The 24,680-nt window shown below is 54.6% G+C and overlaps 1 protein-coding gene across 5 annotated transcripts in view; it reads right to left on the bottom strand.

Annotated features, from left to right (window-relative positions):
* Positions 1–24,680, bottom strand: part of LHPP (phospholysine phosphohistidine inorganic pyrophosphate phosphatase) — a 127,345-nt gene that overhangs the window by 15,913 nt on the left and 86,752 nt on the right. For 3 of the 5 annotated variants that reach the window (XR_016038809.1, XR_008685722.2, XR_016038810.1), the window contains exon 7: positions 19,125–19,227. The exons of the other annotated variants lie outside the window; for them this stretch is intronic. The gene's annotated coding sequence lies outside the window, so the exon portion shown is untranslated. The remainder of the gene's footprint in view (positions 1–19,124; positions 19,228–24,680) is intronic. 5 annotated transcript variants of the gene reach the window in all.

Genomic DNA, 24,680 nt, shown 5'->3' with positions numbered 1-24,680 from the left:
TTAGCCGTCCTCCTCCCCGGGGACGCAAGCTGACAGCCCTCTGTTGGAGGTCACGTGGCTGAAGATGTTAAGATCCATAAAAAGGATTAAGGGCTTCAGTCCTGTTTCTGGAAACCTTCACTAAGAACTTCATCCCCAAGGAACCTCATACAGAGTCTGGCACATGGATGGTTTTCAGAAAAAGTGAGCTGAATCGAAAGACAAAAGCTACAGGTACAAGAGGAACCAGTCCAAACCAGTCAAACTGCAGGGGGAATGCTTCAGTCTAGTATGGTTGATCTGCTCTGTAAAATAAGATGCTGCTGCGGACGACGGTCAGGGGGAGAGGGATGCACGCACGTGACCATGGCTACCAAGGGGGCTGGCGGGAACCCAGAGGCGATGCACAGCCGGACGAGCGTGGCGGGATGATGGCTGGGACCGTTCCTCCCAGTTCCCTTGGAGGCTGCAGTAAAGCTGCCTTAATAAAGCTCATAAGCAAAGCAAATGTTCTAGTTTGGTCTTGCCACCGCTTCACCGGTAGTATTAAGGAGGCTGGAGAGTCAAGGGTATGCTCCAGACCAGCCAGGTATAATAAGAGGCACAGCGACTCCCCCAGGTCCAGCGACTCACCCGCCGTGGGAGGGACAGTCCCGGCCAGCCCTCATCTTGGGGCCAGAGCCAGGCATGGCAAATGCCACCAGCTCTGTAGCTCATATCCGCTGACTGCAGAGGACTTCCAGGAGGGCCGAGGTAATCTTGAGGCCGGAGGCGCTTGCAACAGCCAACAAATGTCACTTGGAGACCACTCGGGGCTGGCCTTTCCCCGGAGCCTCTGCCCACCTGCCCACAGTGTCAGAGAGGCCTGAACCCACTGCTCTGGGGAGAGGGAGCCCTGGGGGTCCGCCCAGCATGTCCTCGGTGGCACCTCCTTGAGGTCCAGCTGGCAAAGACGTCACCTCTCACACCCTGGAGACGGGGACACGGGAGAGTAAGGGGCTTGCTTCAGGCCACATGGCCAGCACATGGTGGGGCCGGGACTCAGATTCTGCCTCCAACACTGGCGTCTTTCCCATACCCAGTGGATGGAACAAGCCCCAAACATGGTAAATCCAACTCCGAGCCCAGGAGCTGGAAGGACTTTAGAGTACAGCCCCTTCATTTCTCAGGTGAGGAAAATGAGGCCCAGGGAGGGGCGGACCCTGGCTGGAGACAGCCCCCGGGGGGCTGCACTGAGATGGGATGGGCTGCCCTCCCAGAGAGCTGAGCCAGCTCCACCTGCACTCCCAGACCTGGGCAGAGGGGGGTCCTGGGCTCCCTTCCTGTCAAGACTCTCACACGCCTGAACTTACAGGGCAGGGGCTGGGCCTCAGGGAGCGGGCACCGATGGGGAAACTGAGGCACGGGCTGGCGCAGGCTGGGAGTGTAACGGCGGAGAGCCAGGCGCCCCTCGCCCATATTGATTTAGCACCTTCCACCCCGGCCGGGTTCCCCGAACAAGCTGACGGATGCCACTTATTCATCACAGTCCAGACGGCACCTCGTAAACAGGCAAAGCCGCCCAGTGAGGGGGGCATTCATTCTGGCCCTCGGGGACGCTAGCCTGCCGGGGGTGGCAGCCCCACACTGGGCCGATTGTGCAGGCAGGGACCCCATCCAAGCTGCTCCGGCTCCTGGCGGGCCGCCGAGCCCTGGATGATTCCTAGACGGAACCCTGTTTTCCTCAGATTCATCTCCAGCCCGGGAGGGCGAGGGGCTCCTCTAGAACACTCACTCAACACTGCTGTGATGTCCGTCAGATGCTGGTCCTGCCCCACGATTTACTGGGAAGCCATGAACCAGCCCAAGTAAGACAGCCCTTTGGCCTGGGAGCTTCCCTTGTGGCTCACCTGGTAAAAAATCTGCCTACAATGTGGGAGACCTGGGTTTGATCCCTAGGTTGGGAAGATCCCCTGGAGAAGGGAAAGGCTACCCACTCCAGTATTCTTGGGCTTCCCTTGTGGCTCAGATGGTAAAGAATCCACCTGCAGTGCAAGAGACCTAGGTTAGATCCCTGGGTTGGGAAGATCCCCTGGAGAAGGGAAAAGCCACCCACTCTAGTATTCTGGCCTGAAGAATTCCATGGACTGTACAGTCCACGGGGTCGCAGAATCGGACACAATTGAGTGACTTTCACTCACTCACTCGGCCTGGGAGCAGCTCCCACCTGGCTGTGGGCGGGGATGGTAGCAGTCCTCCAGAACATTGGCTCAGGGATCTTCAAGGGGGCGCTGTGTCCTTTATGGATGGGGGGGTACCTGGCCGAGGACAGCGGTTCAGGCTCAGGATTCGGGGGCTGCGGTGCTCCCCGCATTTGGGGCAGGCCCAGTGACCCATCTTCTCTCTTAGCCCTCTCAGGCCCGGTTCCCCCTCCAGTGGCCTTGGGGACTTGAGCCTTGGGCTCAGGTGTGAAGGGCTCAGGTATGCCAGGATGGGATCATGGGCAGGCCGGCCTGGTGGCAAGGGGAAGGAGGGTAATAGGACCCACCTCCCCTGGGCGCCATGTGGGTTGAAGATCGCACGGAAGGCAGGGCCCCGGGTGCCATCTGCCATGCTGCTCCTTTCTGGGCGCCACACTCTGGCCCAAGCCTGGAGCCACAGGAACACCATCCCTCACCTGTCCCTTGGCCCAGGTGTGTCCTACACAGTCCCAGGGATGGAGGCGTGACACTATATTTAACACCTCACAGAGCCCCTCCGCCTCATTCTCCCCTCCCCCAGGTTAACTCCTTGCTTTACTGTCATATAAACTTAAGGATTAACTTGTCCACTGTGTGACCAAGTTATGACCAACCTAGATAGCATATTAAAAAGCAGAGTCATTTCTTTGCCAACAAAGGTCTGTCTAGTCAAGGCTATGGTTTTTTCCATGGTCATGTATGGATGCGAGAGTTGGACTATAAAGAAAGCTGAGCGCCAAAGAATTGATGCTTTTGAACCGTGGTGTTGGAGAAGACTCTTGAGAGTCCCTTGGACTGCAAGGAGATCCAACCAGTCCATTCTGGAGGAGATCAATCCTTGGTGTTCATTGGAAGGACTGATGCTGAAGCTGAAGCTCCAATACTTTGGCCACCTGATGCGAAGAGTTGACTCACTGGAAAAGACCCTGATGCTGGGAAGGATTGGGGGCGGGAGGAGAAGGGGATGACAGAGGATGAGATGGTTGGATGGCATCACCGACCCCCTCTGGGAGCTGGTGATGGACAGGGAGGCCTGGTGTGCTGCAGTCCATGGGGTCGCAAAGAGTTGGATACGACTGAGCGACTGAACTGACTGACTGTGTGACCAGGTGGAGGAAGGGGGTCTCACCTTGTTCCTAAATGAGGTTCTTCAGCAGGAAGAGCCTGACTTCTTCCTCAGAACCTGAGGGTGCCGTCAGCCCCCTTTCTAGAGGCCCAACATTGGACAGGAGATTAGAATGCAAGTTTTCAGATCCAGCTGCTTATCAGAATCACCTGGGGTGCTTTAGAATAGTGACTGGCATGGGTGGGACCCGAGCTGCGGGGCGCAGCTAAAGCAGGACCCTGAGGCAAATCTCTAGCTCTAGAATCCTTCCATAGGAGGAAAGTTCTCAAATCCACCATCTAAGCTTCCAGCTTAAGAAGAGCAAGAGAAACCCAAGGCAAGCAGAGGAAGGAAATAATAAAGATCAAAGCAGAAAACAGTGAGATTGAAAACAGAAAAACAATAGGGAAAAATCACTGAAGCAAAGAGCTAGGTCTTTGAAAAAGTCGATTAGAAAAGCTAATGTGTGAACCCCAGCCTTCTCCCCAAACCCAGAGGGGACTCACTGCTGGTCTGGGGTTGGCGCAGAGGCTGGCTGGTCTAATCGCCCCCAGTGACGCAAATGGGCGGTGAGGACCACTTTGCTGCCACATGCAGACCACCTGCCCAGCAGGAAGAAAGAGCAGCCTGCCACAAACGCTGGCTCAGTCTCCACTCCTGTAAAACAAGGCGGCAGCACAATGCCAGCCACTGGCCACGGTGGGGGCAGGTCTGTTTCCCACCTGAGCTTCCGTCTCCACGCCAGACTCTGTCCTAGACCCGACCTGCTCCACCTCTGCTGCCCGGAGCCCCGGCTTCCCGGAAGTCCCTGAGCTAGTGCGGTGGCAATCAGGCAGCCGGTCCTCAGGAGCCTTGCCTCCTCCTGTTTCCCACTGGAGCTGGGATGGACTCCACCCCACACCCTAGGCCCTGGGCTTGTGAACGAGGTCCTCCCAGCTTTGCTCCGCAATCAGGAACCTCCACCTGGTGCTGCGGTGGCCTAAACGGCCCTTCTCCACCGTAGTGGCCAAAGTCACCTCCTCCCACAATTCTGCTCGGACCTTCGCTCCCCCAGGCTTTCCGCCCAGTAAGCCGATGCCCCACATGGACACTTGCCTGCCAGGACGCTAACAGGATGCCTGCTGACAGGCAGGCCATCCTTCCTGCCCCCTTTAACTAACAAGCCGGGGCCCCGGAAGAGTGCTGAACACAGCACCCACCTCGACGCCGCTGTGACTCGGTTTCTGCAAACTCCACACCCTCCCTTAGGGGCTTCTGTGTTCCCTGCACAGGGAGCGTGGAGACAGGAACGCCTCACGCCCAGGTCAAGTGGAAACGTCATGAAAAGGCAGTGAAGGCCTTAGGAAAGCCCAGATCTTCTCTTTAAAAAAAACAACACTTTCCACTTATTTTTATTGTTGACTTTTGGCTGCACTGGGTCTTCGTGGCTGCACACGGGCTTTCTCTAGCTGCAGCGTGCGAGGGCTGTTCTTTGACGGGGTGTGTGGGCTTCTCATTGCCGTGGCCTCCCTTACTGTGGAGCACGGGCTCTAGGGTGCGAGGGCTCAACAGTTGGGGTGCCCGGGCTTAGCGGCTCCATGGCATGTGGGATCTTCCCAGACCGAGGATTGAACCTGTGTCCCCTGTGTTGGCAGGTGAATTCTTAACCACTGGACCACCAGGGAAGTCCAGATGGGAGCTTTTCTATCCAGGACAGGAATCCCATTTTCTGCAGAGAAGTAGGCAATGAGCTCAGCTGTTTCAGTCGTGTCTGACTCTTTGTGACCCCATGGACTGACGAGCCTGCCAGGCTCCTCTATCCATGGGATTCTCCAGGCAAGAATACTGGAGAGGGTTGCCATGCCTTCCCCCAGGGGATCTTCCCGATCCAGGGATCGAACCCGCATCTCCTGTGGCTCCTGCATTGCAGGCAGGTTCTTTACTGCTGAGCCACTGGGGAAGCCCAGGTGGGTGACAGTGTTTGCTAAATACCACAGAGCTTTCGTGGACCCTACAGGGGATAGGCAATGCCACAAACCCATCCTGCCCCTTAAGGTGTGCAGGATTATGACCTGGCCTCTGTTCTACAAACAAGAAAGGGGCTGTTAACCCCTCAGTCCCACAGTAGGTAAGTGGCTGTGGACCCACACTGTCCCCCTTTCCAGCCGAGTCATTGGGTGAGTCTCGGGGGACAGGCCCCCCTGTGCAGATGTGGGGGAGCCCTGGGCAGAGGAGATGGATGCCACCCGGTCCTCCTACAGCTCCCAGAGCCTGGGCTAAGGCCCAGTCCCGGCACAGTGGCGAGAGGGAGGGAGCCACTGACCCCATCACGGAGTAGCTGTCTCGGGGAAGGCCTGGATGTGCTCGCCCTTGCCAAAGTCCACATCACACCTTGACTCAGGATTCTGGGCCAGGAAAAGTTCCCTTGGCTCTCTGATGGCGCCTTCAGAGCACAAGAAAGACACCCCCCTGCCTGTGTGTGTCCTTCATGCCCTCGCCACCAGGCGAGGCTGAGTAGACAGCCTGCATGGCGCCGCCCCTCCCGCTGCGGGGAAGTGGTGGGCGTATAAACATGTAGATGGAGTATTAATTAGGCCCTGGCCACCCATCCACACCTCCGTTCCCTGGTGGCCCCGGGGCTCTTTCCTTTGCACAGCCCACAGCCAGCGCTTGCTCTGCAGCCCCCATCCCCGAAACGTGCGGGGTCCACACTCTCTTGGCTCCATTTCATGTGCGTTTGGAAGGAGAGGGGCATTCGGACAGAGGAAGACGGACAGAAGGGGACGAGTGTGAATGAGTGAGCTGTCGGTGCTATTCTTGGGAAGGATGAAGCTTAACAACTTGCAAAGCCAGTCAACTGCACATCTATTTTTCTAAGGGAGGAGGGCTGGGATGGAGAGAGCTTTCCTGAAAGGACTTGGCCTTGAAACATTAAGTCAAACAACTGGACTTGGCAGTGGCCAGCTTCCAAGAACCGCCAACCTGGAGAAACTGGCGGCCCAGCACGGCGCATCGGGGCTGGGAATAATGAACTCACTCCGAGCCGGGCCCAGGGGCTGGAGAGGCCGTGCGCGCGGGGGGCCTGCAGATCAGAGGGGCGGCGGCACCAGGGACCCCCGGGTCTGAACCGAGAGCCTGACCTCAGCTCTGTAGCTGTGGACCAAGGCCACCCAGTGGGGAACCCCACAGATCTGACCCCACAGATGCGGGCGCACCAACGGTCTGTCCGGATGGACAGAAAAAGGCATGGTTCTGTGCTATTAACACAGGAAGGAAGTCCCAGTGGATGAAAATTACGGGGGCCAATCCCTAATTGGCGATTAAAGTTCACGGAGTGAGTCCCCCAGCACCGCGGCCTCCCTGGAGGGCCTCTCATATGCTTTCGAAGTCCAGCTCCTCCGACCTGGGACAAAGGGGTCGTGCAAAGCCTGTGTGGCCACTGCCTACACCTTCTCTCGTCTGCCATCCCGCCTGGGCCCGCGGGATGGCGACTCTGTGGCTGAGCCCACGTCCCAGTTTGGAAGTTGAATTTTAATTTTTACTCATTAGCCTTTGTTTTCGGAGGCGGCTGAGAAGCCAGAATGGTGGACCCAGCATCTGGCAGCTTTTGGAACAGAAAAAAATTAAAATAAAATTAGCATCTGAGAAGTGTGCCCTGAGCAAGTGTGGCCGCCACCAAGGAGGCACTGTCTCTAGACTCTGGGCCACTTTTCTCAGGAGGTGGCCACCATACACAGCCCTCCCATGTGCCTGCGTGCACAGAGCGGTCCCAGTGATGTCTGGACAGAATTCCTGTGCACACCGGCCCGGAGACGGTACGGAAACCCCGTGGCATGCGGGGACGAGGTTTGGCACAGGTCTGCACGAGGTTCGGGAGAAGCCTTGTGTCCCTGCAGGCGTGGCCCCAGTTTCTCTCCGACAGTTCTGCAGAAGGGGCACCCTGGGATCATTTCAGAGTCCTCATTAGCTGTGCTTCTGGGGAAAGCCTTGATTTATGGCCGCTCCACCGTCTCACAAATAACCGCTGTGCTGGCAACACAGCTGCTCCAGAGAGGGAGCGTCTGGTTTTCCCTAACCTCTGCACCTTAGTCCTCGGCTCCCAGGGCACAAAGCAACCTGCGGGGCGGGCCCTTGAGGGTGGGGGGCGGGTGTCTCCTGACCCGCCTCCTGCAGGCCTCGGTGTGTCCCCCCTTGGAAGGCAGACTTAACCCCTGCGAGCTGCTGCCACGGCGGGTCCTGCAAGAACCCACCGATATGAATGTTTCTGTGCAGATATTTATAAAAACTTTTTGAAAAGCTAAAAAGCCTAGCTTACTGTGCTCTAGAGAGCAGTGCTTTAGGCCGGCTGGGCCCGTGGTCACCCTGGAGGCAAGGCCCTGGCCGACACTCCTGGGCCCTAGCTCCTCTGGGCTGGGAACGCACCCCAACCCCAACACACGCCTGTCCAGAGGTCCGTGTTTTCTCAGCCGTCGGCGCACCGCCCACAGAGCACTTGTGGGCGTGGCTTGATGGGGGCGGGGCGGTCGGGGTGGTGAGCAGGACTTCCCCTTGAAGGCGGGGTGGGGGCTTTGCTGGTGCTCAGCCTGTGAGTTGGGGTGCCCATCCTTACAGAGCCCGGGGGCTCGTCCCCACCCCACACCTGTGCTCAGCGGGGCTTTGACCGTGCAAGGTCAGTGCCACACCCCGGAACGTCTCAGGGTTTTTTTTTTTTTAAACTCAAGGTGGGTTCTGGCCACTCGAGAAGAAACGGCTAGAGCAAACTCCCTGGAAGCAGAGTTGGGGGACAGAGGTGATGGCAGCGGAAGGGGCAAAGCAGGCCCAGTGGGGCTGGGGGGCATATCTCGTGCACGGGGCAGGGGGCGTGACCAGGGCGCTGGCTGTGACACGTCAGGGTCACCTGGCATCAGGCCTGAAGCGAGGGATGGAGAAGAGACCGGTCAGTAAGGGGGACACAAACATTCAGGCCGGATTGGGAGCAGACATGCAATTACGGGAGCGGGTATGAAAGAAAGAAGATGGTTTTGGCCAAAATGACAGGTCAGGGGTGTCCCCGGGTGGGGGGGAATCCCCCTGCCATGATGCGCTGAGTTGGGGGAGCCTCACTCTTCTGTGGGGGTCCACGTCCAGCCGCCTGGGGCCCTGGCCCCCGCCCCGGCTCCCACACACTGTGGACCCGCCTCCCCACCCCCGGTGGCTCGAATGCAGGAAGAAGGACAAGGCGAGGGCTGCCTGGGCGCCCGCATAAAGCCACCAAGGCACGGAGGGGGCCACTTCGGGGCCCTCCGCTCCCAGGCTCGAGGAGAGACAGCAGGCTCGGGCAGTCTGCACACCAGCTCCAAAGAAGCTCAGGCCAGGGCTGTGTCCTGGGGGCACCGCTGGATGGGACCAGGGTCAGAGGTCAGGGCAAAGGTGTGTGGCTGTTTTTCCAGACTTGGATGGTGCAGGAGTCAGAGCCTCGCACAATCTCCTACTAGGCACCGTGCCTTAGAGAGCTGGGGATTCTGAGCCCTTTCCTCTTCCCTCTCCACGGCTCCCCTGGAACCCCTCTGCTGCGTTCACCACTGGCTGCTCCGCGCTGTGCAGAGTTTACACACAGTCTCCTCTCTGCAAAAGCCCCACCCACCCGTCCGTCCGTCCTTTTTCCCATGCTACATCAACACCGCACACTGGGAATGCAATCAGCTGACGTCAACATTGCTGACAGCAGTTTCACCCCAGAGGGAGTCATGGGACTGCATTTTCTTTCAGAGAACGTTAGTTAAGTGGGTTGCACACAACCATGTGCTGCTCGGGTCTGTATGGACCTGCACGTGTCTTTCCAACTCTATGTTCAGTGACATCACATGAGTGGCTCAAAAATCAGCTGTGATGGGAGTATTTACACTAAGGGAAGTGGCAAGCACTACTAATCAGGGCTTTCTCCCACCACCGAAGAGCTAGCTGTCACATGTAAGCAACTAGCTTGAACTTGTTAATCCCCCCAATTCCTCATCGTTTAAAACAATTCCATGAGATAATGAATTATATGCTCATCTATAACTAAGCCTGCATGGTAGGGCAATTACCAAGATAATGACAGTAAAACTTCATGACTATTAATCCAAGCAAGGTTTTCTGAGATGGGAAACCCTGTAGTTTATGACATTTTTTGAGTCATTTAATTTTATATGAGCAAGGCAGAGGACCACAGGAGAGCTGTGGCCTCTTTCCCATCTGTGGGCCTCTGTGCAGATCATTTCCTCTGTTGGAAAGCCTTATCCTCATTGCCTGCCAGAGAATCTGCCCTTGTTGAGACTCAGCTCAAACATCACCTCCTCCAAGAAGCCTTCCTGGACTTTTGCAGACATTTCTGGCTGTGACCTTCACTAGGCAAACTCAGCCCTCAGCATGAAAATGAAAGTGTTACTCACTCAGTCATGTCCAAGTCTGTGTGACGCCATAGACTCTAGCCTACCAGGCTCCTCTCTCCATGGGATTTTCCAAGCAAGAATACTGCAGTGGATAGCCTTTCCCTTCTCCGGAGGATCTTCCCAACCCAGGGGTCGAACCCAGGTCTTCCACATTGCAGGCAGATTCTTTACCAGCTGAGCCACAAGAGAAGCCCAAGAGTACTGGAGTGGGCTGCCATTTCCTTCTCCAGTGCATGAAAGTGAAAAGTGAAAGTGAAGTCGCTTAGTGACCCCATGGACTGCAGTCCACCAGGCTCCTCCGTCCATGGGATTTTCCAGGCAAGAGTACTGGAGTGGGTTGCCATTGCCTTCTCCGCTGATTAAGCTCAGTGATTTCCAACCCATCACCCACCACCTCCTGCATCTCATTTAGACAGAAAGGAAACAAGACGGAGACCCACCCACAACATGTGGAACAGCTGCGGGGCCAGGCGGGGCGAGGTCCTTCAGGACTGGCCTGTGTCACTACCTGGGACCTTCGGTGCGTTAGCCTTTCGCTCAGGAAAAAGTTACTCTAAAATGCTTGCTGAATAACACATCGAGGGACTTCCCTGGTGATCCACTGGTTAAGAATCTGCCTAGCAATGCAGGGGATGAGGGTTTGATCCCTGGTCAGGGAACTAAGATCTCACGTGCCCCGGGGCAACTAAGCCTGTGAGCCACAACTAGACAGCCCGAAAGCCGAAGTGAAGCTCCTGCAGGGAAACTGAGGCCTGACGCAGCCAGACAAATGAGCGTATTAAGAACACACGTCTGACCAGAGTGCAATCTCAATTACAAAAGCATCAAAAAGAATAAAAAACTTAGGAGTAAACATAACAACAAATGCAAAACTTACCCTCTGAAAGCTACAAAACATTGTTAAAGAAATTAAAGTTATAAATAAATGGAAAAGCACCCCATGTTCATGGAATGGAAGACTTAACATGGTTAAGATGGTAAAGTCCTCAGAACTACAGACTCAATGCAATCCCTGTCAGATCCCAGTTGACTTCTTTGGAGAAACTGATGAGTTGATTCTAAAATTCATACAGAATTGCAAAGGAAGTATAATAGCCAAAAACAATCTTGAAAAAGAGAACAAAGTAGGATTCACACTTCCCTTTCTCAAAATGTACCACAAGGCAACTGTAAAAAGTCAGTGTGGTACAAGAAAGGATATACAGCTCAATGGAATAGAACTGAGAGTCCAGAAATAAAACTGTGTGTGAAGCTTAACTGATTTTCAACAGGGTGCCAAGACCATTTAAAGGGGAAAGAATAATCTTTTCAACAAATAGTGCTGGGACGACTGGATAGCCACATGCAAAAGAATAAAGTTGCATCCTTATCTCACATGACAGACAAAAATGAACTCAAAATGGCTCAAAGATCTAAATGTAAGAGCTAAAAAAAAAAAAAAATTCTAGAAGAAAGCACAAGGGTACATCCTCATGGCTTCAGATTTGCCAATGGATTCTTAGATATGACATAAAAAGCAGGAGCAGCAGAAGAAAAAATAGAGAATTTAGACTTCATCAAAATTAAAAACTTTTGTGCTTCAAAGGACATCATCAAGAAAATGCAAAGACAACCTAGAGAATGAGAGAAAATACTTGCAAATCATATATTTGATAGTGCCTATACTCTAGAATATCCCGCATTGCAGGCAGATTCTTTACCAGCTGAGCTAAAAGGGAAATCCAATGAAAGGACAACCCAATTTAAATATGGGCAACAGAGATGATAGATATTTTTCCAAGGAAGATACATGAATGGCCAATCAGAGCATGATGAGATGCCTGACATTATCAGTCATCAGGGACCTGCAAATGAAAACAAGGATGGTACCACTCTACCACCCACTGAGATGGTCAGAGTCTAAAAGTCGAGAATAACAAGTGTAGGCAGGGACGTGAAGTAATCAATGCTCACATGATGCTGGTGAGAATGTAAAATGGTGCCGTTGCTTTGGGAAACAGTCTGGCAGTTGCTCAGGTGATTAAAACTAGTTACCATTCAGTTCAGTTCAGTTCAGTTCAGTCGCTCAGTCGTGTCCGACTCTCCACGACCCCATGAATCACAGCACGTCAGGCCTCCCTGTCCATCACCAACTCCCGGAGTACACTCAAACTCATGTCCACAGAGTCGGTGATGCCATCCAGCCATCTCATTCTCCGTCGTCCCCTTCTCCTCCCGCCCCCAACCTTTCCCAGCATCAGAGTCTTTTCCAGTGAGTCAACTCGTCGCATGAGGTGGCCAAAGTATTGCAGTTTCAGCTTTAGCATCAGTCCCTCCAATGAACACCCAGGATTGATCTCCTTTAGAATGGACTGGTTGGATCTCCTTGCAGTATAAGGGACTCTCAAGAGTCTTCTCCAACACCACAGTTCAAAAGCATCGATTCTTCGGCGATCAGCTTTCTTCACAGTCCAACTCTCACATCCATACATGACCACGGGAAAAACCATTGCCTTGACTAGACGGACCTTGGTTGGCAAAGTAATGTCTCTGCTTTTTAATATACTATCAAGGTTGGTCATAACTTTCCTTCCAAGGAGCAAGCGTCTTTTAATTTCATGGCTGCAATCAGCATCTGCAGTGATTTTGGAGCCCAAAAAAATAAAGTCTGACACTGTTTCCACTGTTTTTCCATCTATTTCCCATGAAGTGATGGGACCAGATGCCATGATCTTTGTTTTCTGAATGTTGAGCTTCAAGTCAACCTTTTCACTCTCCTCTTTCACTTTCATCAAGAGGCTTTTGAGTTCCTCTTCACTTTCTGCCATAAGGGTAGTGTCATCTGCATATCTGAGGTTATTGATATTTCTCCCAGCAATCTTGATTCCAGCTTGTGCTTCTTCCAGCCCAGCGTTCCTCATGATGTACTCTGCATATAAGTTAAATAAGCAAGGTACCATATGACCCAACAATTCTACTCCTAGGTGAAAAAAGTGGAAAAAAGCCAGCCCCAAAACAGCACATATTCTATGGTTTCCTTCACGTATTTCCAGAATAGGAAACCCGATATAGAGAGAAAGTAGGTCAGGGGCTGCCCAGGGCTGGGAAGGTGGCAGGGGGCAGCTTGGTGGTAAATACTCTGCCAACCAATGCAGGAGACGTGGGTTTGGTCCCTAGGTCAGGAAGACCCCGTGGAGAAAGAAATGGCTACTCCAGTATTCTTGCCTGGAGAATCCCATGGACGGAGGAGCCTGGCTGGCCACGGAGTCACAAAGAGTTGGACACGGCTGAGCGACTGACCATGCACACAGCTAATGGCGAAGGTGGTACGTGGTCTCTTTCAGAGAACACGCAAATGCTCTCAAATTGATGATGCTGGTGTGTGAATATACTAACATCACTGAATTGTACGCTTTAAATAGGTGAACTGCATGGTTGTGGATTATATCTCAATATAGCTGTTTTTATTTTTTAAACTTTTTTAGCCACAGCATGCAACTTGTGGGATCTTAGCGTCCCAGCCAGGTATCGAACCCTGTGCCCGCTGCAGTGGAAGCTTGGAGTCTTAACCACTGGACCGTCAGGGAAGTCTCTCAGTACAGCTGTCTTTTAAAAGCGCTATATAGGGGACTTCCTTGGCGGTCCAGTGGTTGAGACCCTGTGCTCTCAGGGCCGAACAGTGCAGGTTCTGTATCCCACAAGCCGTGTGACACAGCCTAAAAGAAAGAAAACACAACCACAACACCAAAAACCACACTCAAAGAGGATGAGGAAAGCAAATATGGAAAGCCGACATAGGGCAGGGTGGCATTACAGGTCACTGGGGAAAGTGTGGGTTATTAAAAGAAGGTTCTGGAACAGCTGGCTGTCCGCATAGAAAATAAAGCGAGATCTCCCGCCTCACACTGCATACACGGCCAATTCAAGCATATTTAGAATATGAACGTGCAAAACAAAACTTTAAAACCTCTGGAGAAAATGTAGAAGACCGGTTTTCTGACTGGGAACGGGAGGATGTCTTACACAAGATACAAAATGCACAAACCGTAACAAAATGAAAATGGATCCGATTAAGAAATCCGATTAGAACTCCACTGAACACTTGTTCAACAAGACACCATAAGCAAGGTGAAAAGGCGAAACAAACTAGACGTAAGTGTTTGCAATACAGATAACTGACAAAGGAGCAGAACGCGTGAAAGATGGCTGCAAACTGATTTTAAAAAGACAAGCATTCCACGGTGAAGCGCACAAAGGATGTGAACGGGTGATTCACAGAAAGGGAGCGTGGATGGCCATTACACACTGACACAGGGCTCAACCACACCGAAAAGTACAGGGAACGCAAACTGCATTAACATAAGATAGCATTACACCCTCCGCGAGTTGGAAACGTTTCTCTAAAGGACAAAACAGAACCTCACAGTATGGAGAACTGGCAAGAACGTGGAGAAATGGGGTCCTTTCCCACTGCTGGAGGGCGCAGAATCGGGCACGGCCCTTTCGGGGTGGCCGGCGTATGTAGTTCGTACACTGTGACCCGTGCTCACCAAGCCAGTTCTGCTTTGGGACTGAACTGATAATGGCAACCCACTCCAGTGTTCTTGCCTGGAGAATCCCAGGGACGGGGGAGCCTGATGGGCTGCCGTCTATGGGGTCACACAGAGTCGGACACGACTGAAGTGACTTAGCAGCAGCAGCAGCCCTGATAACAGGAATCACTGAAGTCCGGCTGAAAGAGAGAAAAGATTCCTGGGCCTTAAAAAACTCAGACCCGCCAAGGGACAGACCTGGCAATATGTATATTTAACAAGCTCTCCAAGGCGATGCTTGCTACCCTGCAAACTCAGGGCGGGGGAGACTGTTCTGAAGAAAGCCTAGCCGATTTCCACAGGAGGCGCGCCAACATGGCTCGCCACAGCGTGATTTATAATCGTGAAAAACACTGGAAACCATCTACACGTCCATCAACAGGAGCCTGGAATACGAATTGTGGGACAGCCATACATTGAAAGGCTCCCACGTAACTCCAGCCTCTTTCCTGGCCAACTCTGAAACGCTCATTTCCAGAGGCTGGCCGGGCCTCTAAGTAAATAGGTCCTATGTGCGATTTTCCCCGCCGGTGCCATGCTGTGTGAATACAGTTGAGGGGAACAGTTAGGAGCTTGGCGCTGGGGGTTCCTGTAGCTTTCCACTGGCTGATTCTTTCCATCAGGAGGTGGCGGGGGGTGGGGGTCATGCTCACCAGCTCTGCTGTGGCGGCGGGCTGCCTAGCACGGGAAGGCAGAGGGCACCCCACACCCCGGTGCGAGAGATGCCCCTGGAAAGAAGGGTTCTGAGGTCCACCCTGGGTTAGGAGATGCGGCTACCCTGCCCTTCTCTGCCAGTCACCGCGCCTGTCTCCTGACTTGGGGCCCCAAGGGGAGACCTGCCTGACAGTCGGGACACTTGGGGAGACATGCTGGGGCCGTCAGCGTGTTAGCCTAAGCGGTCCAGCTTGGCTCAGAGGCCTTGCCCACGGCTCCTTTTCCACGTGATCCCCTTTCCTAGAAATCCCTCTGGCCCCTGTTTGGGCCTCAGAGCAGCCAGACATGGGTGGGACTGAAAATAAGTGATGCAAAGAACTCTTTTTTCCAAAGGCCAAAACCTAAGTGTGTGAGCCAGGAGTGGGTGGCCCTGGCGGCCAGGCTGCCTGGACGGAGGGGGCGGCGGGGGCATTGGGGTGGCGGGCAGGGGTCCAGCTCTCTAGGCGCTGCTCAGACCTGCACTTTCACACACAGCAGAGTGTGAGCTGCCCGTGACCAGTGGCTGTGTCTAGGTCCCCTGGGGTCTGTGCCCATCCAGCACCTGGACACCGTTCACAAGCAGGACACAGGAATGTCCTTCCTGACCACGTTCCCTCCTCACTCCTGCCAGGTGGGGGTCTGACACCGTCCTGCCAACTCCTCAGCCCCCTGGAACCCCAGGCCATGCCTTCGGCTTGCCCGTTGCGGAAGGGCCTGGCAGGATGTGGGTGAGGCCCCTGCCCCCTGCAGCCAGCAATCCCATGTGGAGATGTGCCCCAGGAACCAGGCAGAGGGCGACGGGGAGGGTCTGTGGAGGCTTCCGGGGGGTAGCATGTCCACGGGGGCCTGGAAGAGTGATGTTCCTGGACACAAGGCTGTAGGAGGTAGAGCGGCCTGGTGTGTCTGTCAATCAGCTCCGGCCCAGAGGCCTGGGGCCAGGGGGCCGGGTGAGGGCTGCTGGAGTAAGGCCTCCAGGCCCCTCAGCTGCCCCCACACGGGCACCCAGGGCAGGCTCTGTCCAGCAACAGCGCCGGGGCAGAGATGAGCAGCCTGATCCACTGACTCTGGTGTGCTCTGACGGGTGCTGTCACTCCGTCGGCCACTTCCCCGGCTGAACCGGTGCTGGGGGGCCCGGGGACCATGACCGCATGACCTCATCTCCGGAGCTCAGGTCTCGGGGGGAGATGCACATCAATGGGTGATCATGGGAGCTAGAGTTGCTCCTCACAGCCTGAGGGGGCCATGGGAGAGGAAGTGCTGACGGCTGAGAGGATGGACAGGAGTGAAGGTGAGTGCACGTGTGGGGGCACATACCTGTGTGTGGGCATGTGTGCGGGGCACCTGTGTGCATGTGTACGGAGGTGTGTGGGCACGTGAGCACTGGTGGGTGTGTGCATGTGCGTGCCTGTATGCGGGGCACCTGTGTGCGTGTGTGGAGGCATGGATGCCGGTGTGTACATGTGTGCGCGCGGGCACGTGTGTGTGCGTGTATGAGGGGGGTGGAGCCCATCGCAGCCTCACCGTGAGGGAGGGAGGGAGGGAGAGGTGACCCCAGCACCAGGCTTCACGGTGGGCAAGGCAGGGCCTTCAGTGTTCGAAGGCCACCTGGCATCACCTGAAGAGGGCAGGGCACAGGCAAGCCTGCCTCAGGGCCTCAGACTCCCTGGGGCCCAGGAAACCGGAGGCGGGCCTCTGGAGAGTGTCAAGAGTGACAGCTTATGAACCTAATTAAGTTTCTTTCTTTGGATCAATAAAACTTCTAGTAGGCTCATTCCAGGGCACACCTTGCTCTGGAGACAAGGTTAGCTGGAGGACAAGGCCACGTGGGTAGGCTGCGTGGGAGGGCACCCCCTCCAGGCCCAGGAGGCTGGGGGGTGCTGGGGCCAGCTGTCTCTGGCTGGCTAGAGCCTGGTGAACCACCCTGGCCTTGGGCCTTCGGGCGCCCACTCCCACCCTGGGGGCCGGGGCAGCCAGCCCTACTTGGGTTCATCTCCTGGTCAACCACACTGGACAGGCTGGCACCTCTCTGGGCCTTGTTCTGCCGCTGTGAAGTGGGGGTGATAATGCAACCAACTTCCCAGGAGCGATAAAGAGTCAGCATCAGGCCTACCAACAGTAAGCACGCAAGGGGCACTGTTATTCTTATTCCATTTCCCAATCGTGACAACACAAATAACAGCGCCTGCTCTGTCTCCTTTAGAGGCTGCTGGGCAGGCGGACATGCACCTGAGGGCTCGGGATGATAAACAGTCACCTGGACACTGGCAGATGGAGGCTCGGCCTTGGCCTGGCGTTCAGCAGCTCACCTGGGGCACAGGCCAGATGGGGCGCGGGTGGGAGGCAAGGCCTGGGGGATCGTCGGCTGTGCAAGGAGGGTGGGCGGCAGGGCTCCCCCTGGACAGCACAGACACTAACTAGGGCGCCCCATCTGGAACAGGCCTTGCACTGGCGCCCCGTCCTGGAGAGGCTCTTCCCTGTCCTCCAGCCCTGCTTGCTCCGGGAGGAAGAAGGTTTGCATGTGCCTGTGCACGGGGGCCTGGGAGACCCCTGTGCCCACGTTCCTGGCAGGCCTGGGGGCAGGCTGTGGAGGGGGTTGGCCCACTATCTCGGCCCAAGCATCCCCTGCTGCCTCACACTTCACACTAGAACTTTACGTCCTGCTGGGTTCTTAACGTTGTTTTTTTCTTTAAACATATTTCTGGGAAAGCTGTAGTTTTACTTTTGTCCTGCGAGGTTTGTTTATCTAAAATACGTGTGCACTCTATTAGGCGATAAAATCTCCGCATGAAGTCATCCTCAGCAGCTCATAATCAAAACCCCGGGTGTCTGGAGAACAAAGCGATTGAGAAAACCAGGACTGAGCCCTGCGGACAAAGTGCAAGTGATGGGGCAGTTGGGAGCCGCGTTTTCCTTTGGCTCAGACCTCTGCTTTACGAACCGCTGACGGCTGGGCGTTGCAGCAGACACCCAAGGGCTGCGAGCCTGTCTGTGGGCCAGAAGGTCACCCGGAGTCCTGGTTCTGCCCAGGGCCCTGCCATCCAGACGGGTCACGGCTTCTGCTCACATGCCCATGGCATCAGCAGGATGGAACACTTACTCCTTCTGAGAGAACTGTACTCCCTCATCCACGCACACGATGGTTTTGGAGGCTGGAGTGTGGACCAAGAAGCCCAGCTCTGTACCTGCCCAGCCCGCCCCCCGGACCCCCTCCCAACACAGAGCAGGTGACATGCTGGCAGCGGGTCAAGGGGAAGCTGGTGCAGGGAGAGGAGTGGAAAGAGCGGACCAGGGACACAGGGGAAAGACGGACGCGAGAGCCGGCACCTTCTTAAATCGTTCTTCCCACAGAGGCCAACGCCTCAACCTTGGCCTTCCAGCCTCCGGAAGTACGAGAAGACACGTGTCTGTTGCGTAAACGCCCCAGTCTGTGTGGCCCTAGCAGACTCACACGTGGCGTCTGAGCCAGGGAAGGGAGGGGGCCCATGTGGCCCATCCCCAGGAGAACTGGGACCATTTTGTAGCATGTCACTCAATTTGTTTTTTAATAGGCCTCCTGGGTGGCCCAGTGGTAATGAGTCCTCCTGCCAAAGCAGGAGACGCAGGAGGCACAGGTTTGATGCTGCGATCTGGAAGATCCCCTGGAGAAGGGCCACCCATTCCAGTTTTCTTGCCTGGACAATCTCATGGACAGAGGAGCCTGGGGGGATACAGTCCGTGGGGGTCGCAGAGTCAGACATGACTGAGCAGCTGAGCACATATACACTGAGATACAATTCACGTGCCATACCATTCCTTATTGAAAGTGCAGAAATCAATGGGTTTTGGTGTACTGCATAACTGATTTTTCTAAATTGCGGCAAAACATATGGAACGTAGAACTTGCTACTGTTTTTTTAATGGTACAATCCAGTGGCATTCATGACATTCACAGTGCTGTGCAACCATGATCACTATCAAGCTCCAACAGGTTTAAAAACAGAAAGAGAAAACACCCCAAACAGGTACTCTGTCCCCATTAAGCAGTAACTCAACCCCCGGCAACCACTATTTGACTTCCTGCCTTTATGAATTTGCCTCTTCCGGATATTTCACACAAGTGGAAACATACAATAAGTCGTCCTTTTGTGTCTGCTTATTTCTCTGAGCGTAGTCTTTAGGGTCCACTTACGTTGTAACGTGTGTCAGGAACTCATTCCTTTCTGTGGCTGACGACATTTCGTTTCTCCACTCACCGGCTGGGGGCCATTTGGGTTGTTTCCGCCTTTCTGCTACTGTAAAGAACAGCGCTATGAACATTTGTGCATGGGGTCTGTTCGTCTTTGCTTTCGGCTCCCTGCCCATTGTGGTATGTCTGAGTTTTCCCGTGTTTACGGGGGAGGTGCCCAGGGCTGTGATTCCATTTTCAGCTCCATATCAGGGGTACGTGACACATCCCTGCAGGTGACGACCGCCCTGATGATTTGGTTAAGGTGAGTCTACTGGGGTCCACTGTCAAGTCCCCGTTTTCTCTTTTGTAACTGTTAAATGTTGAGAGAGCAGAAGTTTAAGGCTATGTAAATATTCTGTTCCTGCTTAAACTTCCAAAGGGCTCTCTGTTTGGAACCTGCCAGGCTAGAGATGTCTACGGATGGGCAAGGGCTGAGGTCACAAGGTTACTGATGCCAGAGCTCAGGAGGGTCTGCTGTAGGCCGAGGTTAAAGAAGCATCCCCGGCAGGGTTTGCGGCCCCAGGCCCGGGCCAGTCACCTGCGGGGAGACCGGAGGAGAGTGGGTAGCTTCGGTCAGGCCACCCTGCAGCCTGCAGCATCTTTAGACCAGGAGAGAGAGCAGGCCGAGAAGGAGCCCTGGTAATGACTGAGCGCTGAGGGCTGAGGGCAGAGCATGGCCTCGGCCGGCAAAACCTGGGAATCCATTCTTCGTTCTCCAAGACGACAGGCCGGCGGGGTCACCCTCCGTGTCTCTGCCCACGCCCTCCGCTTGGCTTGCCTCCCATCTCCCCCTCACCCCGGTCCCTACACATCGTACCTCTCACCCTTCAACCCAGAACTTTCACGGCAAGACTGTTCAAAGCAGAGAAAACACAGAAACAGCAGTGTCTGTGACCCTGGGAATTGCTAGAATATAACAGCACAACTGGTCATACTCGCCTGGCAGCTGCAGAAGAGAAGGTAGCTCCACACACACTGAGCAGACGCCCAGGCATATTAAGGGGAGACAAGATGACCGAACTTTATACTGAGGGTGTAACCCCATTAAAGTTAAAAAAAAAGTATGTGTTTATATACACATAAAAGACTCCCAGGGGACCTATGTCAAACTGCAACAGTGACAATCATTTCCCGGAGCACAGCCATGAGGCAGCATCCAGTGGACGTGTTTCCACGTTACTGGAACAGAGTATTTCCCTAAGAGTGGGTGTCTATCACTGGGCACGTTCGACCGCCACCTCTCTGTGGGCCTCCTGCAGGGGCCTCTGAAGGGGTCTTGCTGCCTTCACTCTCCCCTCCCCTGTCATCTCTCAACCCAGCAGCCAGAGGGACCCCTTCCAAGCGTGAGGTCAGCCCTGGTCCTCTGTGCACACCCCAAAACGGGCCACCTGGCAGAATCAAAGCAGAAGCCCTGACCCCTCTGACCCCCTCTACCACTGCACCCCTGGCACCCGGCACCCCACTCCCCGGCACCCAGCTCATGGTCCACAGCCTCTCTGGTCTCCTCACGTAGAATATGATCTGCCTGGTTACCTGCTCCATTGCCCACCCTCCCCTGCTAACACGCGAGCCCAGGTGGTAAAGACTTTGCCTCTCCAGCACTCTGATGGCTCCCGAACGCCTACCCCATGAGAGCTGGTTCAAGGAGTGAACTCAACAGAAAATCCATGAGAACACTTGCATTTATTATAAGTTCTTGGAACTCCCTGATGAGCTGGACTGTGTTACCATCAACACCGCGATGGCCCCTCTACCTTCCAAGGTCTTCCTTCCGGGCACGTGGGGACACTCGGAGGATATTTGGGCCAAGGATCTAAACGTTCACGTTTACCATGTTATTTATTAAGTTTCTTAAATGGAAGTGAATGCACTTAACCTCTTCCTGACGTATGCTTACCCAGTCTTTAAAAGTGGCTGCTTATTCCTCAAACTGACATGGGATCAGTCATTTGACCCAGAAATTCCATGGATTAGGTAGGTTATATCCAAGACAACAGAAGATACATGTTTACCAAAAACTTGCACAAGGAATTTCATAGCAGCACTATTCACAATAGCTGAAAAGTAGAAACAACCCCAGTGTCCATTATTTGACGAATGGATAAATAACAGATGGTATATTCACGTGATGAAATGGCATTCAGTGGTGAGGAGTTCAGTTCTCACACATGCTACATGCGTGCTCCAGCTGTGTTCGCAGGCTGCCTCGAGCTCCACATTCCCGTGTGCTCTGGAAACCCTGACTCTCATCTGGCAGGTGTGTCCCCCTCACCTGCCTATGATCATGAACAGTGTCAGACGCGGGGCTCCCAGGGCCAAGCACACACCCAACAGAAATAGGTCTCACGGGTACACAGGACATGCAGCAATGTTCCAGCATCCCATTCCGGTTCCTGATAGCCCCTAGTGCCCACAGCATTGTAATGGGAAAAAGAGCAGCAACTGTACTGCAATGAGGAGCGATCCAGCCTACACACTGTCACGGGAGGATCTCACAAAGTTAGTGCCAAGCAGAAGAAGCCGGGACACGAGGGGGCACTCACTGCGTGGCTCCATCTCATAAAGTAAAGGCATGGGAGTCTGGAAAGCGGTCATCCCAGTGACACGGGAGGGGACAGGAGAAGGCACATGGGGGCTTCTGGGGCCAGGAAACATCTTGAATCTTGACCTGGGTCGGGGGGGAGTGTTTACCGGATATATTTCACTCTGTGAATATATATCAAGCTGTGTGCTTATGATACATGGCCCTTTTGTTATTTTCAGTGAAGTTAAGGAAATTTTAGGAAGAACCACAGAGCGTTACCTGGACAGCATAGTAAAAAGCAGAGACATTACTTTGCCAACAAAGGTCTGTTTAGTTAAAGCTATGGTTTTTCCAGTGGTCATGTATGGATGTGAAAGTTGGACTATAAGGAAAGCTGAGCACCAAGGAATTGATGCTTTTGAACTGTGGTGCTGGAGAAGACTCTTGAGAGTCCCTTGGACTGCAAGGAGATCCAGCCAGTCCATCCTAAAGGAAATCAGTCCTGGCTGTTCGTTGGAAGGACTGATGTTGAAGCTGAAACTCCAATACTTTGGCCACCTGATTCGAAGAACTGACTCATTGGAAAAGACCCTGATGCTGGGAAAGATTGAAAGTGGGAGGAGAAGGGGACGACAGAGGATGAGATGGTTGGATGGCATCACCGACTCAATGGACATGAGTTTGGGTAAACTCCGGGAGTTGGAGATGGACAGGGAGGCCTGGCGTGTTGCAGTCCATGGGGTCACAAAGAGTCAGACGTGAATGAGCGACTGAACTCAACTCAACAGAACATTATACAGCTACTGAAACCACGTGTTTCAGTCGATCATAGGGAACCGCTGTGTGTGTGTGGGCACGTGTGTGTACGCAAGTGTGTGTGGTGTGTATGAGTGTCCACACATGTGGTGCACGCATGTGCTTGTCCTGGTGTGTACGTGTGACTATGCAGTGCCTGAGTGCCTGTGTGTGTGCACGGTTATCTGTGCATGCATGTGCCGGGGCGTGCACACAGGCATCTAACCCAGGAGAAGGCCACTCCTTCAACCACAGGATGTTACAATCCACAGCTAGTAAGGCGAGTGGCCACCTGACGCTGGTCTGGGATGTTAACCAACAGTACCGTCCCAGGTCAGCCAGAGTGCTCCTTTGTGGTCACCTGGGGACATTAAAGGACTCAAAACTGCCCACAGAGGAGCCCATAAAGGACCTTCTCATTAGTAGCAGCAATACTAGTTACTAGATATTAACGCAGTGTGAGGAGCCAGGCACTACTTGTGTTTTCCATTCTATCATTTATGCCCATTCAGGAGTGGAGGAGACCAAGGCTGAGGGGACAGCAAGTGTCTGGACTGGGATCTGAACCCACCGGTGCCTCTGGTCACCCACAAGCCTGGGCTCACTCCCTGCTGTGTGTGCTCTCATTTAAGGAACATTTATCACGTCCGGCTCTGCCCAGGCCTCTGGACACAGAGCTGACCCAGGCAGGACCCAGCCCACTGTGGGGACAGACCCAAGGACATTTAGCCCCAGCAGAGACTGTGACAAAGGGCTGGGGTGTCCAGAGGGTGGAGGTGCAGACTCCACACTCTCTGGGACTCTGAGCCCAGGGCTGGAGCCCCAGCTCTGGGCTTCCGGGGGTCCCAGGGAGCCCCCCTTCTCCCTCCCCCTCCCCTTGTCAGTTTATCTGCCGGATAAGAGAGCGAAGCCTGGGGGCCCTCACTCTGAGAACTGGGGTGGGGCTGGTAGCAGGGGCTGAGGTTGGCGCTGCTCCAGGGTAAAGTGAGGCTGCCCGGGGAATCCACTGAAAAGGGCTGGGGGCCAAGATGAACAAACTGTCCCCCAGACACTGTTGCTGACCTCAAAGCCTCGGAATCCATGGCTGAGGTGAATAGCTCAGCTGCCCATCCACCCCTCACCCGCAACAACCTCACGGTGACCTGGCTGTGATTCTGCTGGGATCCCATGAACTCTGCACAGAGGACCCCAAAAGATAGAGGTGGGCTGGTTAACTGGCTCCAGGTGCCAGGGTAAAGGGATAAGTCCTGGTTTGTAGCATTGCCAATCGTCAATACGTCCACCCTGGTCAATTCAAGCTACTGACGTGTCACGGCTGACTGGGGCTGAGAAGGTCGTGCACGACTGACTCTCTCGTAAGCTGGTTCCTGGGGCCCAGGACTTCAAAGGCTTAAGCTACAGTTAACTCTCAGCACCTGCACCAAAGGGCTTAGTGCCAGTTTTGGGAAAACTGGAGGAACGCGGCCCCAAAGCAGTGGCTGGTAACCGAGGTCTCTCAGCTTACTGTCCCTCCCCAGGGGACAAGCAGCAGAGTGTCCCCGGGAGGGCAAGGACAGCCCTTCCAAGAGTGGTGTCCCTGGGGGACCCAGTGATGCTAACAAGACTCCGGGTACCAGGAGGGCACCCAGGCATGCGGAGGGGGATATGATACGACGAGTGTCCTGTGTCCAGGATCGGGCCCCCAAGAGACACTGGAGAAGGTGCCACCCCCGCCCCCAAGCCAGGCGGGCTGGGGAAGCACCTGTCTGGGGGCCTCCCCTGCTGAGCATGGCATGGCGACTGCCCACAACAAACAGGGCACGGCGGCCAAGCCTGGCTCTGCAGACAACCCAGGGGCGGAGCAGGCCACCCAGAGCCCAACACCTAGAGGCCCTCTGAGGACAGCAGGGGTTCTCGCCACCCCCCCCCCCCCGCCCATGCCTTTGCTTGGTCAGGTTTCTGAAGGCGCAAAGCCCAATTTTCTCCACCACGCACAAACACAGAGGGGCAGCAGTGGTCTTCCAAACTGGCTGGACCCGCTGTAACCCGATCTCTGGGCTGGAGCAGGGAGCTGGCGGCCACGGTCCCGGCTCTGTTTGCCAACCTCTTCAGCTGCTGCCCGGTGACCTTGAGCAAGGCCAGATGCCCCCAGTCCTGCGGCTGCACACTGAGACAGTGGGAGCTGGGCTTCCTCCCTGCCTGACAGAACCAGTCGTGCC

The sequence above is a fragment of the Moschus berezovskii genome, chromosome 12, assembly GCF_049115385.1.
Source record: "Moschus berezovskii isolate FMDL1 chromosome 12, NW_MosBer_1.0, whole genome shotgun sequence".
Taxonomy (NCBI): domain Eukaryota; kingdom Metazoa; phylum Chordata; class Mammalia; order Artiodactyla; family Moschidae; genus Moschus; species Moschus berezovskii.
Note: the sequence above shows the minus strand (reverse complement) of the source record. Positions and strands in the feature narration are given on the sequence as shown.